Here is a 20,186-nt window from a genome sequence, read left to right on the forward strand (position 1 = left end):
TATTTGCTTTAAAAACAAGATAATAAAACATTTACCTTCTATAAAAAAGGTCTTGATTCTTCAATGGTATCAATCGGGTCTTTGCCTAAAAATACTCGTATTCCCCTCATGTAAGTAACAGAAAAACACTCCCAATCAATATCAGCAACATTAAAGAAAAAGTTACTTTTATCGACCACAGATAATTTGTCCCATAACTTCAATACATTATCGTTTATAAATTCCTATTCTTTAGTTGTAAAGAAATTAATTACATGTTTAAACTTATCTATTTTTCTTAAGATGTTAAGCAATCTGAAAGAAAAAAAACTAACTTAATAACGTTTATTTTTATAGACAAATAATAAATCTAATAAAAATCTAAAATAAAAGATATAATTATACATTACATTGGTTTTTTCCGCTGAGATATAATAAGGAGTCCGCTATAATTGCTGGTATCCAGTGCAGAAAAATTGTCAAAAAAATATGGAAATAATAGTTCGTGTTAAACCATAAGCTGTAGTACCAGAACACTTTTTTCGACGGAATTTCAAATCCGCTAGTTCTTAGATAATTTTCCATAAATCCTCAAGTAACTGGTCTTTGAACGGAGGAAACAACATTATAAACTGGAATCTCATCGTCAACGGGTAAGTATTTGTTATCTCTGCAGGAAAGATTAACACTCCGTGATATGGATCTACGATAAAAGTTCTTTCTTATTCACTGTAAACTTTATTTTAAGAGTTGAACAAAAAGTTGATTTTAGTGGTACTTCAAAAAAGAAGAAACAAATCACCGTTTTTTGTCCCACGTCCCATGCTGCAGCAATAATATTGTTGACAATATAATCGGCAGGAATTATGTCGCAGACTAAGTTGTCATCACAATACAGTGTTCGTAAAACACCTGTCGTGCTACCAAAAATAACACCTGTAAATCCATACAAATTGTTTATCCAACCAGCAATTGGTTCCTTTTCCGTTGGGATAACAATGGATGGCCGAACGATACAAGTTGTAATTCCATTAGAATATTGCAATACAGTATCTTCACATATTGCCTTTGAAAATGCATAAGTGTTGGGCCACTTACCCAGTAGCCTGGAAAACAAACGAATATGTTTATCGACTTATTTCTAAAAGAATTCAATAGGTTTTATGCTTTATTACTTTGGGGTAATTAAATCTAATTGATCTTCGGTCAAAATTTCTGGTAATCTAATTATGTCTTCTGTCTTCATGGGTGGCTTATAGAATTTTTCTTATTGTATGCACAGTGCGAGTAAGCCGTTGAAACATAAACAAAAGCCTAAAAAACAAAATTATTATAAAATTAAAACAATTAATTTTTTTCAAATTAAACTAATGTCTATATTTAAATAAATTAATCTAGTCGGGAATTGTGCTTAAACATATGCATTTGTATACGGATAATTTAACTAGAAAAAAAGTACCTTTAAGCTTGTCATTTCTTGTGCAAGCAAGAGAAGATCTCTATTTCCTCTGATATTTATGTTAACTATAATTATTTTCCATAAAACTTACGGATGCTGCACAGTGAAAAATTATATCAGTATCTTTAATGCGTTCGCGGTCCTTATCTGACAATCCTAAATTCAATAAACTCGTGTCTCCTTCAATCAGAATAATTATATTTTTCGACATGTTTATGCTCCCTCTTCAATCTATCAAATGTCTAAAGATTTAAATATAAACTGTAATATTGGTGATATCTTTTATTCCGATAATAATAAGTACAAAATGTGTAACTTTACTCACAACATCATTGATATACTCTTTAAATCGAGTTTGCGGATCCGTCTGTTTCTTTGCCCTTACCAGCAAATAAATCGTTGCTATTTCTGGACAACATCTGTAAATGGCAGCAATAGCATTTGTAGTAAAAGTTTTTATCGGAAAATTAATTCTTATAAAATAAAACAATATTGTCTAAGTTTACATATAGAAGTAAATAGAGAAGTAGAAAAAGAGAAAAATAAAGAATAATAATCGTTATCTTTAAAGACTGGTACTATCTGATGAAAGGTGTCAGCTTAATTTAATATTTTTTTAGAAACTATTTTTGTGTGTGTGTCGAAAAAATCATTTATCTATTTTTGACAAAAACTCTATGCTATCTTTCCTATCTAGGAAGATCAAATTCCTGTGGTACAAATGTTTAAATAATTTATACACTTTAACACTTAACCTACCTTGCGCGGTCAAATGACCCTTTTTTAAATTTCGTTTAGAATTTCTCGTATACAACTTTACTGTATCACCATATAGCTTATTGACTTTTCCTATAATATACACCTAACCCATTTTTCAATATTCACAACTTTCTTTATTGTTTACTTTCCGAAAAATGTATACTATGTCTAGTCTACCACGAGCGGTCGTTTGACCGTTTAAAATATTTATGTTATATACAAATACATTCTTCAGAAAACGCACCCCAGTAATTGTTTTACGAGTGTACAATGTAATTGTGGATCTACAGTGTAGACAAGTATACAACAAGAAATGGGGTCTGTCATTTTTCTCGTCAACTAAAAGCCTGAATTATTCCACAGAAATTAAGAGATTTATTCGGTTTGACAACAAATATCAACGAAGCTAACGTTTACAAAATAATAAGCTCGCTTTGATTTCTGAAGTTTGATACAAGTTTATCGAAAATAGTCAAAACTATTATAAACCAGGTGCATATCTTGCTATATATGAACAATTGTTTTCTACAAAAGCATGTTGTAATTACTCTTATACACTTATATTACTCAATACATTTCCGAGAAATCGGACAAATTTGGCATAAAATTCTGGTTAGCTTCCGATGTAAATAGTAAGTATATGGTAAACAGATTTCCATATTTGAGAAAAATAAAGGGAGAGAATCATCGGTCCTACTTTGGAAGTTTGTAACTTTAAATTAAACAGAACCATATATGGGCAATGGGAAAAATATAACAACTGACAATTTTTTTACAAGCGCGTCATTAGCGAGTAAACTTCTTGCAAAAAAAAAACTACGCTTGTTGGAATTATCCGCAGAAATAAAAGAGAGTTACCAAAACTAGCGAGACAAGCAAAGGATAGCATGACACGCTTCTCAACGTAATTTTCAATATCTTAGATTTACTCGGGATAAGTGCTTGCAAATTACATAAAGAAACGACGGGTGAAGAAATATCGAGACAAGAATTTTTATTTCAATGTGCAGAGGAGTTTGGGACCAAATATCAAAAGAAGAGAAAGCTAAACAGAGAATGTTCATAAAAAAAAAAAAAAATAAACACAGCTTCAGATTCTTTTGGACGGAAATATTGTCAAATAAGATATCGTAAAGTAAATAAGACTAACAAAGTTTGCATAAAATGTAAAAAATACGTATGTGGAAAATGTGCAATACAAAATGCGGTAATTTGTAAAATATGTAATGAAAATGCATAAAGGTAAATAAAACTTTCTAAATAGAAAACCGGAGAGCAGGTTTTTAATGTAGCACCAGAAAAATAGTTTGTTATATTATGTTTTTATATATGTTTATACATAAAAATACATATGTTCTTTGAAGCGGTCGTTTGACCTCTTATGAAAGGATTAGGTACACATGAAATGTTGGTAGATTTAGTGTTAACCTCCAGGATTATTTTTCTTATTTATTTCAAATTATTTGAATCTCTATCAAAATCTATTTAAAATTTGTGATTTGAAGCTTATAACTAATGTACAATTCTGATCCGTAACAAAAACATATATATAACATTTTTACCTCAAAAGTTTTTCCATTATAAGCCTTTCTATAAATCCTTAGCCTCCTGTTATAAAAATTTTTTTTCCAGAATAAAATGTAGCAATTTCACCCCGTTGATTATAATAATTCGGCTCTTCTACCATTGATAACAGTTCTTTTTGATACGTTTGGCCGCCTAATGATGGATTTTTTTGGATTCTTTTATAATAAAAAAAAAATATTACATATAAGTAAAGTACACAAAAAATTTCACTTAATAATAATAATCAATGCTAGACAAATCTTAAAGATAAGTAAATATTTATAAGTGTTTATAATAGATATTTTTGATTCTAATTATGGTTCTAAGTTGGTCGTTTTTAGCTGAATGGCAAATTCAGTTTTTATTTTTTTTACATAATTTATTATAGTAACAAACATAAATAAAATAAGTATATTTGTTCTAATAAAGTAATTATTTTATAAAATTAAAAATTTTAAAATAACGTTTGAAAATAAACATGCCAATTAATATTTCCAATGACTGAAGCTACTCTCATAATCTATGGCTTTTTAATGTTCCATTCAATATAACTTCATAATAATTTTTTAGCCAACTTTTAAAATTTTATTTGAAACATAAATTAAACTTGTTAATTTAGTTCGTCTGTCCTTTTATCTTATTTATACGAATTACACTTATTTACAAAATTTTATCTTTTGTGAATTTCACAGTTATAATTAGTATAGAATGTTAAAAAATAAAAAACTTACCTATTTATCTCAACAACTTTTATCACAAAGAATATAATAAAATGTGATTAGTTTTTCGATTTTACACTATTAAAAAAAAACTTTTATTAACTTTTTATCTTATGAAGAACTAAGTATGTTTGTGAGATATTAAGAAATATTATAATAAATTGAGTATTAAAAACGTCCTCTCGATAAAAATATCTGTTGAACTTTTTCTAAGTAACGTAATTCAATTCGATTTATATATCGACTATCGAATATCGGTAATCCGCTTCTGCATTTATATATATGTACAATCCCACTCGTGTACAATGTACACACTTCATATTATCAATTTGCATACAATACAACAGGAGACACATTGTCACCGTGAGAATGTTCGTTTTACAATACATAGATAGTTGAATTATTCTATATTTTACACTGTCTCATAGCAATTCTTTATCGTAAACTATTACCTTTTTGACTACGATACACTCTCGAAAAAAAAGCAATTTAGACGGCGTACAGTAGTCCCAAAACCTATAATATATTGCCAAAAAATGACAATATAGTTTAATATTTTGGAAAATTAGAATATGAATTTTTTTGGAGTAGTTGACTACAAATCTAATAATAGTTTTTTGACAAAAAGAATGAGATGCACTTAACTGAGAATAATAACTATGTCAATTTAAATGTAAGTAATGTTATTTGTGACGAGATCGGTATTTTAATCGTGTATTTTTTTATTGTAATTATCGGTAGGATTGTCAGATCTGCGCTAGGGAGGTAAACATGAATTACTATTCACAAGATATTTTTTTTATAGCAGCGACTATTATTTAGGTAATTTACAAAAATATTACTTGCTATCGTTCTTTTTCCGTTAGCAGTCTTTGAGGTTAGATTGTCACTTAAAGATAGTATTATACTATTATTTTAATTGAAGATTTTTATTCAAAAATTTATTCATAGAACCTAATATGCCATCCTTAGATCTGAAATCTGAGTGATTATTAAAAGTTTCGTAAACATAAAGTAACGGTCATTGTACGTGATAAAGTGTACAACTTGCTTAAGAAACTATTTTGATGGCCAAAACTCGATTACACATTTGATCTACAAGGAAAAGAAAAAATTCGTAAATTTTTTCGCTGAACTATAACAAAGTAATCAAAATATTTTATAAGTATATCGAAAAATTTTGTTTCTCACGTGTAAGATTTTTCGTTTTCTCGTTCTCCAACGCAGCTAATTTAGACGTATATGTAGATGACTTAAAAGGTCTTAAAGTTGACAAATTATGCAAAAAATCATGTGTGCAGATCAAACGTGTTAGAAGTTAAACGTTCAAAAATCTAAGTTTTGAGATAATAAAACGAATGCACAGATTCAAGAGTAAGATAATTGTAGGATTTATTTATTATTATAGTATTACCATATATAACAAAAAGCACCGGTATGGTCTCTGGGTGGAATAGATGATAAAAAGTAAAATTCAAGCAATAAAAAGGAATGCTGAATGCGATAGTTATAGATAGACATCAAAATCGTAGGGTGTTTATCCTTATCAAAGGAAATTTGATTCATCGAAAACTAAGTAAATACAAATAGTCCTTTTTTTGAAACTCAGGTATAAAATTTTTTTTGTTAGTATCGTTTTCAATCTCTCGATTTCATCTACATTCTTGTGCTGTCTACTATAAATTCTAGGATAGACGAAATAAAGACATTACAAAAAACATATGGAAAATACTGCTGGACTGAACGAAGGTTCTGGTAAAATGCAATGAAAGATCTAATAAAGATATTCTCTAGAAATGTGGTAAACTTCACCGATTAACGCTGGGTGTTCAGCGTGTTAATTAGGAAGTACCAAAGAAGAAATGCTACCAAGAAGTACTAACTTGAAAGTATATTCTTACGCGATGATTATTATAAATATATTCGGATTTATCCAAGGTTGCAGTATTTAGGTCTAGGAAGTTGTTTTCATACAGGGATAAACTAATATTCGATTCTAAATACAATTTCATTGTCTGTGCAACATAAGGCTTCCAATTTCAATAACTCAGGTGACATGTGGGGGAACACTTTGTCTTGTCCTGACTCGCACATGCCATGAAATAGGTTTTCTTTCCTTTGACATCGATCTTTGCAAGGCATTACTTATGAGTCGTGACGATCGAGTAATCGCTACAGTACGTAGCGTATCAAGCGTATCAAGTGTCACTAGGTGATAGGCACTTCACGTTATTCCTAACAATATTTAAAGATAATATAAGGAACTGCTTATAGGATTAACTACTACGTTTGTCTGTTTTCTATTCAAAGTTTTGATCCGACTCTGAAGAAATAGAAAACTTTATGGCTTCAATACTGACTCTATATTATTTAATTATTATTGTCAAAAGACTTCAATCCTATAAATAATATTTCCTACACAATAAGTTTGTATTGTATTTTTAGTAGTAAAGTAAAGTAAAGTAAAGTAAAGTAAAGTAAAGTAAAGTAAAGTAAAGTAAAGTAAAGTAAATTAACACGGTAAATAGGTTCTAGGAAATGCCGTGTTATGTGAAACCGTGTTGTATGAGACCAGAGCAAATACAAAAACTGCGTTGTCACTGCTCAGTATAATGAATCGAAAACGTTTTTTTCGGTGGAATGATATCGCCCTTACTTTCAGAACGTTTTTCTTCATTTAAAGTTCTTGTATCCTCTTCCCTCTTTAAAAAATCTGTAATTTTAATTTAATTGTTGTTTCTTACCAAATCATTGTAAATTTCTCGATTTGGAGCTAGACAGTTTTGGTGCTTCCATTTGAAATTTAGGCTTCTATCTGCGGAAGGGTTGTGCATTCAAGAAAAATGACTTGAGGTTTTTCAACTAAGCTTAGGCCATTTTATAATTTTTTTAATGTTAACTTATTGACTGCAAAGTCTTCATCAGTGCTACTGTCCTCAGAATCGATTTGATTTTCAGTTTCGGATACAATTTCCATCAAATCTGCTTTGTCATCTTCTTCTTCTACTAATAAACTTTAAACGTGTTCAATAGCCGTATCCACAAAACCTTTTGCCTCTGATTGATTTAGCAAATTTTAATATGAAAACGAATTCATTTTGTGACGATTCACGCACATTTTTTATTTCAACTGATGAGGGTCATATTTTCTTCTAATACGCATTTAACGTTGATGTTTTCAGTTAAAAGCAGCTTGAGACACTTTTGTTTTCAGGCTAGGGAGATAAAAAGTAATATTTTCCGCAACACTGTATCTTTAAGATGGCAAGCCTCGCCGTGGCTGTAGAAGTACAGTGTTGTACAAAGTTATTTTGAAAGACAACCGTGTTATAGAATGCCGTGTTGTAGGAGGGATACCTGTAACTAATAACTAATAGAAATACAAATATACGAAGTATAACAGAAGCAGAGATTATCAAACAGACACAACTTTACTTAACGACGCAGAATAACTTATCAGACGGAGATTAACAACATATCAAACAAAAAACGCTTAACTTATAGACTACATGCCCGACCTAAAAAATCGATGGGTTCTATGATCCCGCAGGAAACCTGTATTGGACGATAGAAGGGCATAAAATAATAATTTTTAGCACTATGCCGTGACTTGTAAGCTGTCCAACTGAGTGCAGGTGAGAATTAAAAAGCACAAAATAGCCGGGTGCTTTTTTATCAAATGATTTTTTACGGCATTCTCACCACCTATAGATCCATCGAAAATAATGAGAAAACACGTAGTGTCGTTAAAAAATACTAAGCCACAAAGTCGGAAAAAATTTTTGATTTTCTGACAAAACCCCGGGTCTATTACATCATTTAATTATTTACGGCGATTGTTTCATACAATTTAAATACCTATTCTAATTGATTATTCCGCAACGCCGTGAAAAAATCATGCAACAAGGGAGAAAAATCTAGGGTTAAAATCCACCTTTTTCCACGGGACTGGGGGATGATCTGAAAATCAACGGCATCAGTTTCAGTTTATTTTTTAGCACTCAGAAGTACTAAATAAAATAATGCTGTTTAAAAATTGTGGTTTATGAATGTATATCAATTATTAACTTAATTTAATCGTATATTTGATTTTTACAGCTGTAAAATCATTTGACTCTGTACGGCAACTTGTTTTTTAACATTATATTGCTAAGTACAATTGTTCTGTATTATTGCCGATAAAAAAAACCGTTCTAAAAAAAAATATAGAGAAAAAAAAAATGAAATTTTTTCAATTTTTGTAAAAGTTTAAGTTGTCGTACTATAATAACATAAAGCAATTTCTTAAATGTTATTGTTGTTTTAGATAGTATAAGGGTCAATGAATTAAGAAAAAATCATGCCGTTGATTTTAATGCAGACCATATTTTCTGGCAGATAAAAATACCACTACTGTTTTAGGGGGTACTTTATGGTCATCTAATACTGTACGGCATAAACATATTTTAACAGGGAACAGTTAATGATATGTAAAAATCATTATGCTGTATATTTAAAGTAAAACAGTGTGAATATTATATCCTAAAAATAAAAATTATCATACTCAGTATTAACATTTTTCTATAATTTTTAATGAAATATACTTCAAACATTGTTATAATTTGTTTATATAGAAAATATTAATAGAAAAATAAAAAGTACTGCAATTATATTGAATAATTTCACATATGTTTTATGAGTAAACAATAAAATTGCTGATAGCTGACTTAAACTACACAATATTTATGTGGAAATATATATATATATTTAATTTTATGACTTGCTTATTTATTATTGAAGGTACAATTGAAAATAACTAGTATTGTTAAACTAAAAAGGTATTATAAAGGATTTTTTTTTGTTACGGAATTCCCAGCAAGAAAAAATAAAAGTTAAGTCCTATTGCTGTGTATTTGGTTGTACAAACATAGCTTGTCGTGATGAAAAAAATTAGGTTTTTTACCTTCACGTAAGTATTTTCAAGAATTATTTTTTCTGGTTATTATAAATTGTTAAATCAATAAATTTACTCATGCCTATATTGGTTTTTTGTGCTGTTATAGCTATTGATTCAATTCGAACTTATTTAACAAAAACAAGTATTCTAGTCAAAATCTTCCTTTAGGATCATCCAAAGAGATGTGCTTGTCCAGTAGATCAAATAGATTCTCGAGAAGAAAGAATACGTAGAAGATCAATTAAATTAGTGACAGTTAATGATATTGCAATACTGCAACAACATATTTACAAATACAACTTAAACAATTCTTGTATGAACAACTCATTCCAATTATTTGACCATTTCTTAATATTCTACCAGTTATTTCATGTGGATTTCCTTTAAAATGTGAGGTTTGTAAACAAAAAGTTAAAATACTTATAATATTACAATCACGACTTGGTACTTGCCCACACTTAATAACATGTCCAGCATTTAATAAACAATTATAATATATATAATAGTTTCTTTAAAAAAAAAAATTGATTCATTTCATTCAGAAGCACGCAACAATGTCCTTTAACAAGCAAATATTTCTACCTTTTCACAAGAGGACGTTGAAAGAAAAGACTATCCTGTCAAGTTTGGTTAAATGACTTCACATGGGTGTTTACAAGAGTGATTCTCTAGTCATGTAAATCCCTCGAACTTACCTTGACATCTTACTTTTGTAAGAAAAGGACATCAACTATATTGATGTTTGAGGATTGAATAGAAAAAGTAAGAATAAGACAGGAAAATCGTCTGAATCTATTGGAATCCTGGCGCCTGTTGAAATTCTCTCTGCCATTCTTTTCCTATTTCTTACATTTTTCTCTTTTTTGTTTAACACAAAAGCTTACATAAACATACTTACCGTTTGTGAATCACATTTTTCATCAGATTATTCTACTGTTTCATTCACAATCGAAAATATGCGACAACAGATTTGATTTATCTATGATTTAAAGTCTATTTGAAATCAGATTGTTCTACGTTAAATCCATCAATAGAGCATAGTCGTGCTACACGGCTTATTTTCTTTCTTCCAACCGATACACGGGCCCTTTTACGCTTGTCTATCCATTTATTATTATACTGAATGGGAAAAACTTAAAAAGTAGCCTTTTTTATTCTAGAACAAAAATTTTTTCTTTTTGTCGCTTTCTTGCTGCTAAATTATATCATTACTTTTATTTTAATGATAATAATATTTTCTTTTATAATATTTTTATACTTCGAAACTTTTTATCTTTTACTAGTTAAAAAAGTTTATTATACTTATTCTATATTAATAAGAGAGTAATCAAGATTTTTATACTCACCTGAATCTTACGCGATGCTATGTTTTCGTTCCAAAAACAAAAATCAGCCGCTCCTGATGCTGAATTAAGCGTCACTTGATAAAGCAGATCCTGCACCACAATTACCCGTTTTTGATTATTATATATTAAAATATATGAGTGGCCAGCGCTAGGTGCTGTTCGACGTTTAGTAAACTCCCCTATATACTATATAAATATAGTAGTAATATATATTAGGGTATAGACATATATTAACCGTTTCTTTAGAAAGTGGTGTAAAGTTCATTTAAAAAAAAAAAAAAAAAAATTATCACGTAATTTATGTATAATTTAATGTAAACTTTTTATAGATTACTAATTAATATTTAATTTCATATAAAGGGCATATGTTTTGTACAATATAAGTTTGATCGGTAAAGAAAAATGAGTAGTCTTTGATATGCAAATCTTTAATTTTCTCGAGACAAGAGAAACTAAACTTAAATCACCTTCAAAATAAACGGTCGACATATAGCTTTTCTATAGATGGCATTAGCGACAAGTAGACGTCGAATACATACATATGAGACAGCTTGGATTACTCTTAACCATTTTGTGAAGATAACTAGATATTATCAGTAGTTGACTTGTTTTTTCATCTTATAACTGTTTCTAATTAGAAATGTCAGTTTATAAGCCAACAATGCGTCATTTGCGGGAGGTGTTACTTTATTACTTTATTAGTAATGCATACCCTTCTGAGGCTCACCGAATGCTCGTACACGCTTATGACAAGGATATTATATCCCTAAGTACATGTGATGAAAACTATAGGCGCTTCAGGAGCGGTGATTTTAACATAAACAGACGTACTTTTAAATCAATAAATAAAGAACGGTTAATTGAAGAATTAGTGCGTTTGAGACTTGAAGACCCGGGTTTGACTCAAGCAAAGATGGCAGCAAAATGGGAGTGAGTGAACTGACAGTTTGCAAATACCTAAAAGTCAGGAATTTCAAAACAGATTAGAAGAAAAAAATTATATATATATGTGAGAATGAGAGAAAGACGAAGAGTGAGAGTGTATGGTGTGCGTGAAAACAATTGATGAATGTAAAAGATGTGTAAGAGTGAGTGCACGCAGCGATATCGGTATAAGTGTGAGTGCACGCAGCGATATCGGTATAAGTGTGAGTGCGCGTAGCGATATGGGTATAAGTGTGAGTGCATGCAGCGGCATGAATATGAGTGTGGCTAGTAAGAAAGAAAAGCGAGCGTGCACCCCGAAGTCTCTCGAATATTCCCAAACCGGAAATCAGAAAAAGGTCTTTTGTTTAATCGGTCGGAAATAGTCTGGAGATTTCGAGAATGATTGACGGAAGTGATTGGGACCATTGGTGGGGTGAATGTGTATATAAGCGCGGCGAAGAATGCGGTCTTGGCCTTCTTGAGTCGGTGCGACTATTTGTGAGTGAAAGAGTGTAATACGAGTGTACTTAAGATTTCTAACTATTGTTACTTACTTTTCTTATCTTTTCTATCTTTTTAAACCTTAATAATTAAACATTTGTTCTATTATAATCAATCCTTATATTTTAAATTTAAATAAATCTTACATATATATATATATATATATATATTTTCTTATTTTTATTATTATTATTATATTCTTAATTATTTCTTTTTATATTCTTAAGTACATGTTGTGTGGAATAAACGCTTCAAAAAATATAATTTCAACTTAGAAAGACCAAGTACAAGACTTCAAGAACACCACGCACAGAGTCGGAAGATGAAGAATTAGTGAGTATTATGGAAGAATTCCCGCATCTAACTCCAGTCCAGTTAGCAGAAGAATGTGGAATAAGCATATCTAAAGCTGAGTCGTTCATAAACAGTATGAAAAAATATAACCAATAAAAAGTAAAAAGACGTAAGCAAATTTCTATACCTAATAGTAATATATACATATAATAAAAATATTACTTTCTTTTTTAAATCGACGGAATATAAAGAAAAATTTTATTATTTTTTCGTTTTTTTGTTTGTTTGTTTGAAACATATTTTAAAGCTTTTATGATCATTATCAAAGTTTATTTATGATTTATTTCTTCAGTATATAATATTTCATAAACCGTTACTAGGTATAACAAATAATATTTATTTACGAATATTCGTTTCATAGAATTCATTTTAAATTTGACATGCCTTATGCAAATGATATATTATACATAATTACTATTTTTTTATCATTCATCTGAAATAATATTTTTCTTCTAGAATAAATTTTCTTTGGAAAGTAATGAAACTGATCTCAATTTATTCATTAAAGAATAAATAATATTCAAATAGATTTTCCGTTTATTAACATGATATAAATTTGAAATGAATTTGAATTTGAAAACACTGGGTATCGATTATTGTTTATTAACTTTATCAGTAATGATATACAGAATAATTCTGTTACTCATTGTGTATATAAATATTTGTCTCATTCTTTTTTCTTTTTCTATTTTCTATTTCTATTTCACAGCGTAAAGGACTATTTCTGTTTTGTACTATGGGACAGGGTAATAAAAACCTTACGTGATCAATAACTAATTTGTTTTGAAAATTAACAGAACAATTAATATACAACAAATAATAATGGAGTTTTTTGTAGATGAACAAATACAACATTGACCTAAGGTGTTTTCCTGCTGAAAACAGAAATCGACCGCTCCTGATGTTGTTTAGAGCGTCACAGATAAATTGATCCTGTACAACACGTTTTATCCGTTTTTTATTATTATATTTTAATATATAGACCATTTATTTTAAAAGTGATTTAATTTTTTTTAAAGCCAATTTTTAAAAGGAATGAAATATCACGTAATTTATACTTAATTTAATGTAAACTTCTCATGTATAACTAAATAGTATTAAATTTCTTAAATAATGCCTATGTTTCGTAAAATTTAAAATTTTTCGGTAAAAGAAATTACGTAATCATTGATTACGAAAGTTTTATAGTAAAAAAAAAAAAAAGGTAAGAAGGATTTTCTATATAAACCAGAAGATTATTATGATTTATTAAAACAATATAGAAAACATAATAAATTCATTTTACATGAAATAAAACGACAAAATTTCGTCTCAACAAAAAATCTTCATAACTCAATCAAAAAGCAGATAAGAAGAAACTAATGAAGAAAAGGTTAATTGCTGGCCAATATGATGGATGAGGTTTATTAAAATTGTACCATACACTATTTTGTTCAAAACATCGATTAAAAATAAAGAATTTAAAACTGTAAATTATCTACATGTCCTAAAAAATCGCTGAAGTTGGAAAAAATAGCCTTGGCGGCTTTGTACCAAGATGACAGACCTATTATTTATAAAAAATATAATCATATCAAGTAGTTATTATCTTATATACCTCCTGCGCATCATAAATATTTCAAAACACTGTCATATGCAGAACAGAAGTAAATACTAATAATATTTTGAAATTTTAACTATGTAATTAACGTCTAAAATTAAAAATATTACTTCCATTTTATATTTTGTAATTATTTGCAAACAAAATTGTTTTAATATAAAGTATATTTTAAGTGATATTTGATTTTTCAAAATTGAAATTAAAATATTTTTACAATTCTTTCATTTAAAAAGTGGTGTAAGTTTGTTTGCAGCCCGTAAATATACATTAGTTTAGTCAAATTCGCTTAAAACAAATTTATAAAAAAATAAATGAATTATTGATAAATTTGTAGAAATATTAACAGACTTCATATAATTTGCCTAAAGGGTATAGCCGGATAAGTATGGTAAATCTGCCCCCGTTGCTTTTTTGACTCGCACTTGGGGGATCGATTTGGTGTCGAATAAAAATAATTCACTTCAAATTTTAGCTCTTTTACTCAATCAGTTCTCAAGATTTTCCAAAATCCCTGTTTTTTTCGATTTCATTTTTTTTATATAGTAAAATTCAAAACTAATTAATGATGATTTTTTTTCTAGTTCTTAGGAGTCCGAGGCATGCATAAAAATTTTGATCATAATATTTAAACGAAAAGCCGATTTTTGCCGGACGAAAAAATATTAAAATCTTTTTTTTTTAGCTTTTTTGGAATATGTCACTCACCAAAACTCGTCAGAAAATGTCTTTTATACTCCTCTATACTCAGGAATTTTCTTGAATTTTTTGAAGGGGTAGAACAATATGAAAAAAAAATTAAAAACTCATTTTTTTCTAAAATCTCAAGTTAACTAACTTATATATATATATATTTTTTTTTTTTTTTTGAATCTGAAACAAGACTTGATTCTGATCTTGATCTTACAGAAAAAATAATTGCTGCCATGAATTCAAAAAAGATCAAGAGAATACTTTAGTCTTGGAGATAGAAACTAATCGTTGGGCCAGAAGAAAAGTTCCCTTTGCAATAATAACTTCAGAGCAATTAACTGACTTTCCAGAATTATCAGAACAAGAACTTAAAATTCTTTTCACTGGATCATATCAAATGTCTCAAACTATATCGTATTTAGCTGAGATGATGGATGAAAACGGAATAATCACATTCCATTATCTAAAAATTACGCCTAATATTATAAAGTTTGAAGTCAGATCTCGACATATGAATTCGAAGACATATCATTGTTTTATTGAATATCAGCCAGATAAGAACGATATTTCCGGAATAACTCGATATTGTTTTGATTGTGCGAATAGTAGACGCACCCCACATAACATAAAAACTTTCTAAAACATTTCTTGAAAAGCTTTAAACCTATCAAAAAGGTGTCTAAAAAATCTTTCTACAAGGTGAAAATGTCCGCGTTAAGAGACTTGCAAAAGATTACTCTTAATAGAGTACTGATGTAAAATATTTAGGAAATGTTTTAAAAATATTTTTGTAAAATCTTTTATGAATCTTTTTCAAAAATATCTTAGAATGATGCCTGCAAGGTTTCTGAAAGATTTTTGAGAAATATTTTACGAAACTATCGCTGAAAGATTTCAAAACTTATAATGTTAGTGTGGGACTGTACGATGTTGCTCTCACATTGCTGCTATCATATATTATTTATCTTACGCTCGATTTGGCGAAAATTGTAAGACCTGCTGAGATCCTGAGTAGCCTTTTCATCGATGAAAAAATTAGTGTCGTAGTGAATGAAGACTAATATAGTTACATCTTTTATTATAATTTTTATTTTTGTTGCATAAGATTTAAAATAATATCTAACCGTATAAAAAATATGTAAGTACCATCTTTAAGTGTATTTTCAATAATCAATCACCCTTCTAATTATGTTAGACGGAATATATCTTAAATGTTTTATAATAATCTTTATGTTTATTTCTGGCAAAGTGTATTTTAAGTAAAAAAATATTTTTTCACATCTTTTTTTAACTGGAAAAAAAAATATAAGTTAGTTAAAACTTGAGATTTTAGAAAAAAAATGAGTTTTTAATTTTTTTCATATTGTTCTACCCCTTCAAAAAATTTAAGAAAATTCCTGAGAGTAGAGGAGTATTAAAGACATTTTCTAACAAGTTTTGATGAATGACATAGTTCAAAAAAGCTAAAAAACAAAGATTTTCATTTTCTTTCGTCAGCCAAAAATCGGCTTTTCGTTAAAATATTATGATCATACTTTTTTTTCATGTCTTGGACACCTAAGAACTAAAAAAAAAAATCATCATTGATTAGTTTTGAATTTTACTATATAAAAAAAAATAAAATCGAAAAAACAGTTTTTTTTTTAAATCTCGAGAACCGATTGAGTAAAAGAGCTAAAATTTGAGGTGAATTATTTTTATTCGACACCAAATCGATCACCCAAGTGCGAGTCAAAAAAGCTACAGTGGGAGATTTCCCATACTTATCTGGCTATACCCTTTGGACGGTTAAGAAAAATTGGTCTTTGAAATGTAAATATTTAATTTTCTCGAAACAAGAGAAACTAGACTTAAAACACTTCCAAAACAAACGGTCGATATAAAGCTTTTCTGTAGATGGAATTAGCGACAAGTAGACGTCGAATACATATATATAAGACAGCTCGTAATACTCTTTAACATTTTGTGAAGATAACTTAGAAGCCTCAGTAGTTGACTTGTGTTTATATCATAAAGTTATTTCAAATTAGAAATGTCAGTTTATAATCCAACAATGCGTCATTTGCGGGAGGGGTTACTTTACTATTTTAATAGTAATGCATACGCTTTTGAGGCTTATCAAATGCTCGTACACGCTTATGGCGAGAATATTAAATCTCTAAAAACATGTGAAAGAAACTTTGTGCGATTCAGAAGCGGTGATTTTAACTTAAACAGACCTACTAAAAGACGACTAAATAAAGAACGGGTCATTGAAGAATTAGTGCGTTTAAAACTTGAAGACCCGAGTATGTCCCAAACACACATGGCCGCAAAATTGAGAATAAGCAAACAAACAGTTTCGGAGTACCTAAGAAGTCAGGAATATCAAAATGAATTAAAAAAACTACAGCAGGACCAAAGTTGTATACCTCTTGGTAATTATATATATATATATATATATATATATATATATATATATATATATATGTAAGATTTATTTAAATTTAAAAATATATATATTTATTATATTAGAACAAATGTTTATTATAATAATAAAGAGATAGAAAAGATAAGAAAAGCAAGTAATAATAGTTGACACACTCGAATTACACTTCTTTCACTCACAGATAGTAGCACCGAATCAAGAAGGCGAAGACCGCATTCTTCGCCGCGCTTATATACACATTCACCCCACCAATGGTCTCAATCACTTCCGTCAATCATTCTCGAAATCTCCAGACTATTCCCGACCGATTAAACAAAAGACCTTTTCCTGATTTCCGGTTCGGGAATATTCGAGAGACTTCGGGGTGCACGCTCGCTTTTTCTTTCTTACTGGACACACAAATATTCATACTGCTGCATGCACTCACACTTATACCCATATCGCTGCGCGCACTCACACTCATATCCATATCGCTGCGCGCACTCACACTTATACCGATATCGCTGCGTGCACTCACTCTTACACATCTTTCACATTCATCAATTGTTTTCACGCACACCATACACTCGCACTCTTCGTCTCTCTCACTCTCACATATATATTAAATACTAATATAATATAATATATATATATATTTTTTCTTCTGTTTATTTTTCGGAAAAAACAGTAAAATTCAGGAAACAAAATTTAACGATTGAAAAAATGGTATTTCATTTATATATATGTGGGAAAACCAATGTCCGCGGACCGAATGGCTAGTTACTGACCACCGTAACAGCCAATGAGGAAGCCGGGCACAACAAGGGATTTCACCTTTTTTATTTGCGATCTCTCGGAACACATTTTATTCAACAATATACAGAATTTATATACAGAATTTATATACAGAATTTATATACACGCGCACAACGAGATACAGAACGATAAATTGATACGGAAGAGCGTGCAAGCGCAGTCGACTGATAAGCTTGGCGAATAAAATTGAACTCCTATCGAGAAATCCGTTGGATCGATGATCTCCGAGGAGCGAGGAGATGATCCGGGATGTTCGTCACTGGGCCCGACCAATCAGATTCCCAGGTGCAATTACGCCGCGAGTTCTGACCAATCGGCCGCCTCTACATCATGGTTTGGTTACAAAGCCGAGGCAGAAAGTATCGCTGCTAGACGCGCGCACCTCTAGTAGTTTTTGGATACGTCTGCCGAACCTGGCGCTGGCAGCCGCGAGATGTCGGCACCGTTCTGGTGCAAGACATCGGAGCTACGGATAGTCAACCATGGGGTGTCAGCACCGAGCAGGTGCGAGACGCCACAGTCACTCCCCCCTCTGGACCGGACGCCGAAGGCGGACGGAATTAGACTTGCGGAGAAGCTGAGTCGAAGTCCCTGGTCAGGCGATTCGAAGTTGGAGGTGACGTAGAGTGACTGCGTGGCGACGGCTGTAGAGGATGGCGATGAGACGACGACGAGTCCTGTCGCAGCAGGCGCCGCTGGCACTACGGGCAGGGATCCGGATGCAGCCGGAGGCCGAGAAGGCGAAGACTGCGATACTGCAAGGACCGCTACTGCGATACCGTAAGAATTGGAGACGAGGTATGCAGCGACCGCTCCGGTGCTGCGAGCTAGGAGATGCGACAGTCGTGAAGTCGTCGAAAAAGCCCAGGTACGCCGGTGTCTAAGCGTCCGTGGGTGGCCTCAAGGACGGCGGTGCGAAGAGAGCGAGGCCGAAAAGGCCGAGCTCGACCGCCGTGTCTGTCGCAGGTCACCTGGATTCCCTCACCGTTGAGGTGCCGGAGCTTGAGGGAGGTGGATACTGCGAGCGATGGAGAGCTCGTTGTCGCGAGCTTGTGCATCCGCGACGGTCCTCGACCGAGAGCAGAAAGTAGGCTGACAGAGATGCAGACTGAAGTCGCCGCTGGCCGGTCTGGGACGGGAGCTTCCTTCATAGTCCATGCGAGGGCGTCGGCGACGAGGCTAACTGCACCGAAGACATACTGAAACGAACAAGTCACATTGCAGTAGAGAAGCGAGTCGCCGTTACTGTCGAGGTGAGGCCTTATCCGCGGGTTGGCGAGCTGCGTGAATCAGCGACCGATGATCCGTCAACCCTGTAAACGGATGTCCCTTGCGGATTCGCCTGGAGTGATGCACAGCCCGGAAGACGGCTAAGAGCCTCCGAACGAAAGTATCGTAGCAAGCCTGTGATGATGGCAGCGCCTAGGAGAAGAAACCAACAGATCGCCGTTTCCTTTGTCGACCAGCTGCAGCCACGCAGCGACGACGGCCAAACTGGACACGTCGGTGGCGAGACGAAGTGGTACCGATGGCGATAGGATGGCAATCTCCGCGGCTGCAGAGAGGCTGCGTCGGGCGCCTTCTGGAGGTTCTCGACGGTTGACAGGATGCGGAAGTAAGCCTCCTGAAGAACCAGAGTGGAGAAGGTGTTGGGACGACGAAAGTCATCCGTTGCCCGAAGTCTGTCCGAGAAGGAGAAGCTGGACCAAGGCTGGAAAACAGCCGGATGACTCAGTTGAACAAGGCGGTCGGAAGTAGACTCGGCCGACGCTGAGCGTTCACCGAAGAGGCGACGCGGGCGCACTGAGACAGCGGTGCAATCAGTTTAAAGCCCGGTGGTGAAGGCTGGTGCAACGGTCGGCGCCGTGACCGGTGCAGGAGCCAGTACTGGAACTCGTTGACTAGCAAAGTCTTGCGCGGGCGAACTTCCCGCCGCAGCCGCATCCGGCTGGCCGCCGGTAGCGTGCTGCTCAGCTTCGGCTCGCCTGGTCGGCATCTTTCGAAAAGAAAAGCACACACGAAGTAAGAAAAACGAGTCAAGGAGCGTACTTACGACCGTGGTGCGAAAGGGACCAAAAACAAAATGGCTGCCGAAGACAAGACCTCCGACTTGAAAATGGCCGTTAA

At 32.2% G+C, this 20,186-nt stretch overlaps 1 pseudogene; it reads right to left on the reverse strand.

Annotated features, from left to right (window-relative positions):
- Nucleotides 1-38: 38 nt before the first annotated feature.
- On the reverse strand, nt 39-10,121 carry LOC149033816 (fatty acyl-CoA reductase wat-like; annotated as a pseudogene).
- Between the last annotated feature and the right edge of the window lie 10,065 nt (nt 10,122-20,186).

The sequence above is a fragment of the Polistes dominula genome, unplaced genomic scaffold (genome assembly GCF_049000335.1).
Source record: "Polistes dominula isolate Pdom_NZ unplaced genomic scaffold, Pdom_raw_medaka contig_286, whole genome shotgun sequence".
Taxonomy (NCBI): domain Eukaryota; kingdom Metazoa; phylum Arthropoda; class Insecta; order Hymenoptera; family Vespidae; genus Polistes; species Polistes dominula.